Raw genomic sequence first — 4199 nt, 5'->3', positions numbered from 1 at the left:
CCAGAGACCGGCTGATCTGCATAACACGGCGCACCCCGCCCCGCTCTCGCGGTCAGAATGGTCTCTACGCCGCCACGACGTGGCGGGAAGGAAAAGGCGCCAAACTGGAGGGGGAGGGGCGCGGGGCGTGAAGGGAGGCGGGAGCTGGGTGCCGGGCCGCGGGGGAGGAAGGATGGGGAGGGGCGTATCGATTCAAACCCAAACAATAACAAAGCCATCAAAGGCCGTCCGAGGCCGCCTCTGCCGCTTTCTGTTTCTCGGAGGTTTTTGGGTCAAGGGCTGGAGCTCCAGCATAACAAGTTGCCCCGAGACGAGGGGAGTTGGTGTGTCAGGCGGGGACGCCGGCGCGCCGGGTTGTGAGGGGACTGTGTGTGGGGATGCCGACGAGGGTGGTCTTTCTGTGTGACTCAAACCTGAGACCTCCAAGTCTGGTTGGGCGGGATGACGGCGCTCTGTGGCTTGGGTTGGGTCCTCGGGGGAGGGGGGTTGTGTGTGTTGGGGGGCGCGTAGGGGGCGAAGGATCTGCAAGATTGTGAGTCACGGCGGTTTCGTGGAGGGAGTGGGGGTGTCTCAGGCCTGGAATAAAACTGGGGGAGAACTCCGCTTCTTCGGGAAAGCGTTACAGATCTCGATTGTTACAGCCGGTTAAAAAGATCAGCCCCCAAATTCTCGAACAGATTTCTATTTAAAAAATGCAGAAAGGTGCCAGTGGATCTTGATTCCTAAGAAGTGATGTGTGTGAAAGTGCCCCGTAAATAGGAAATCACGAAACAAATGTTAGTATTATGATGCCAGATGCTGTCACAGCCCAGTCTGTGAGGGCGGGAGAGGAAAATTCCTGATCTAAACGAGGGTGGGAGGGTGTGCTTGATTAAATCAGCGTTTTCGCGTTGTAGTCACCTTTTCATCAGCCTGTTATTACCAGTCAGGCAATACCACCAATTATTGGCTGACCCAGTCTTGTTGTCTAAAAGGAAACCCCCTTTTCTCTCCCCATATGGAAAGAACACGGGAAAACTGGCCAATTCGACTTTCATCCTTTGTCCTTTTTAACTTCATGTAGAGTTGATAACGACCTGTGAAATGAGTTAATTAAAATTGTATGTAATCCATAAATTGAATTGTCTTGGCCTAAGTCGTTGAAAGCTAACTACATTCCGTTTTAATTTTTTTTCAAGCTTCTGCCATTTAAAGGAAAAATGAGTGAAGATCTGTATAGCTGTAGTCATTAATGAATTTAAATGTTTCATTAAAAGTTTTCTGCAGTGCTTGTTTATAAAAATGCCCAGATGTTTAACAACTTTTACGAATTTATCTCCTAAAATATTACATATTTTCCTTTTGTTCTCATACTGTGGCCCAACTCATTCATTTTTGATGACTAGAAGAAAACCCAAGGGAACAAGAATTATTTCCTTTTTACAGACAGGAAAATGAAACATAAGTAGGATGACACGGGGTCATAAAACAACTAAGGGAGGAGCAGAAATGACCCAAATTAAACTCCTGATTATTCAAAGTTTTCCTTTTATCAAGATCTAAAATTGTGTTTTTCGCTGAGCAGATAATCAGTAATGAATGCATGCCATCCCCACCCCCAACCCTTCTACCTTCCCTTTCCTTTCTCAAACCCTCAGATCAGATCTAGCCAAACTGGACCATTCCCAGTTGTTCTCACTCACCTAGCATTTTCTAGACTTCCCACCTTTGCTGAGGCAGTCAGTCTGTTCTGGAAGTGTCCTCCCCTCTTCTCCACTTTTATTCAAAGCCTTTCCACCCTTCAGGACACAGTTGTACTTCCATTTTAGATGGATGAACAAACTCCAAGCATTCATTCACTGTCCAGCCCACTCATCTGGCAATCATGCTTTCTCCTGATCTCTTTTTTGTTAATTAACTTTTCAATTATTTATGCGTTGTCTCCCTGGTCTACCTTGTAAGGTCCTTGAATGAATACTTCTTTATCCAACATTTGTTGACCAAGGGAATACTGTAAATCTTTTCATTCATAATGGGTCCCAACAAAATAGTCATGATCAAAGTCAACTTATACCAAATTTAAGTGAATTAAATGGGCGTAGGCAAAATAAAGTTGAGGTTAGGGGCAAGGCTTTAAATTGAGCCTGGTTTCAAATCTGGGCTCTGCAGCCTTCTGGTTAAGGGACACTGGTCAAATTACTTAACCTTTCTAAGCGTTAAAGCCCTAAATGGTGATAATAATAGCACCTACCCTATAGGGCTGTTTTAAGGAGCAGATAAAATTCTGCATGTAAAGTGCATAGCCAGGCACAGAATAAACTTCTAATAAATATTAGCTATGATGATGACAATATGCTGATTATGATTACACAATGGTGATGGAAAGGAAGAATTTTGGGATGGTCTTGCACCTTGCAGGGTTCCAAAGGTGAAATGCTGGATAAGTATTTTGATTTTAACCATCTTGGGAGAGAATGTGATTCAAAATAGTTGTAACACATTAAATCAACTTCAACCTTTTTCACTGTCTGTAGATCTTTGTAGGGCTAAATATTTAATCAGCGCTAAAGTGATTAACATTTAATATGTCTGCTATACATGGTGGGTGCTTCACAGCTGGAAGTTACACAACATGAACCATGTTGGGCAAAGAGCTTTTATTTACCTAAAACTGCTTATGAAGATAATTATTAAACAGTCAGCTATGTTTTGCATTAAAAGTGACGCTCCCAGGGTAGGGAGCTTGATGTTTTGATTCATCAAAATGTAGTTTTAATGATAAAAACAAGAGTTATCTGTGCTGTCTCAAAAAATCTAACAAAGAATCAGAAAAATCACCCTAGTATTAAATGGCAAGTGCTTTCGGAAAGATGAAGACCTTAATTACGCTAACTACTCTCAGGAAGGAGGAGAATTTGTTAATGTTAATTTGAACAATATCCAAATTAATCCTTAGGTGGTTTCCATATTCTACCTGATATGGATTTAATCAAGTCTTTGTTCGAGGATTGACATTGGCAATTTCTGTAATCACAAGTTTAGGAGAAGTAAATTTGAAAGAGATTCCTGCTACTTTCTTTTAAAGTACCTCTGAGTCTGGTCAGTGCATTTATATAACTAGGACTGTATAGCTTTTTCTCTATAAGCTATTTGCAATTAGTCAGGTGGAAATAATTTGAGTCTGCATTTACTTATTTCTCTCCTAGAAAAAGAGTTACTGCATTTTTTAAGTTTAAAGTTCAGTTTTGAAACATTCACCTTTGTTATTTTTATTCTCTCACTGTTTGGTGAAGCAAAAAAGAAGGAGAATGGATATGGGGAACCCAGGATGGAAAGGGGGAGCGTTCTGTCACATTGCGGGGATTGCAACCGATGTCACAAAACAAGGTGTATATAAACTTTTGATTGAGAAACTAACTTGAGCTGTAAATTTTCATCTAAAGCACAATAAAATTTTAAAAAGGGAAAAAATTGCAGAAAACCAACTGCAATCCACTTTTTCTTTGCCTTAAAATAGCTCCAATTTCCTCAACTATTGTAAAATTATTTACAAAATTAAAATTTCACATATATTTTATATGTGTGGAATACGTGTGAAAATCCACTGCAAACTGTAAGACATGAAATAGTCTAAATGACTAAAGCCCCCTTTTTAAGTTGGAATAATTGTGGTAGTAATGGACAGCTAGGAAATCTAGAGTGTCCCAACTTCAGAATGGCCAGGGAATCTATGTAGTCAAGTTAGAAATGGCATTTGTCCTTGATGTGATATTTGTTTCAAGTTTATAAATCTTTTTTAGCCAGTTTTCAGTTTTCTCAGCAAGGTTGGAGAAGGCAAGGGTTTTTATTTTCTAGTAAGGTATATTTAAAGTCATTCCCAATTCATTTGTTTTTTTAAGGAAATATAAGTAACCTAGACTTATTTTTGGAACTTTACACATTTAGTACTGACAATTTCAGTAAAAATGATTAATATTTGTTGAAGGCATTGTACACAAAGATTTTATAGTTCCTGAGTATTGCAAGATAGGCAAAAACAAAAGGGAGTAGCTTAGAACATATAAAGGCTACAGGAAGCCTGGAGACTGTTATAAAATACCTTATTAGAAGTCTAGGAAAATGTATGCCTCAGATCAAAAGACCAGGCACATGAACAAAAACCCTGTGTAAGTGACAAAGAAAAGGGTCCATCGTGTGTGTGTGTGTGTGTGTGTGTGTGT

This window comes from Trichechus manatus, unplaced genomic scaffold (assembly GCF_000243295.1).
Source record: "Trichechus manatus latirostris isolate Lorelei unplaced genomic scaffold, TriManLat1.0 scaffold00065, whole genome shotgun sequence".
In the NCBI taxonomy this organism is placed as follows: Eukaryota; Metazoa; Chordata; class Mammalia; order Sirenia; family Trichechidae; genus Trichechus; species Trichechus manatus.
This window is presented reverse-complemented; position numbering follows the sequence as displayed.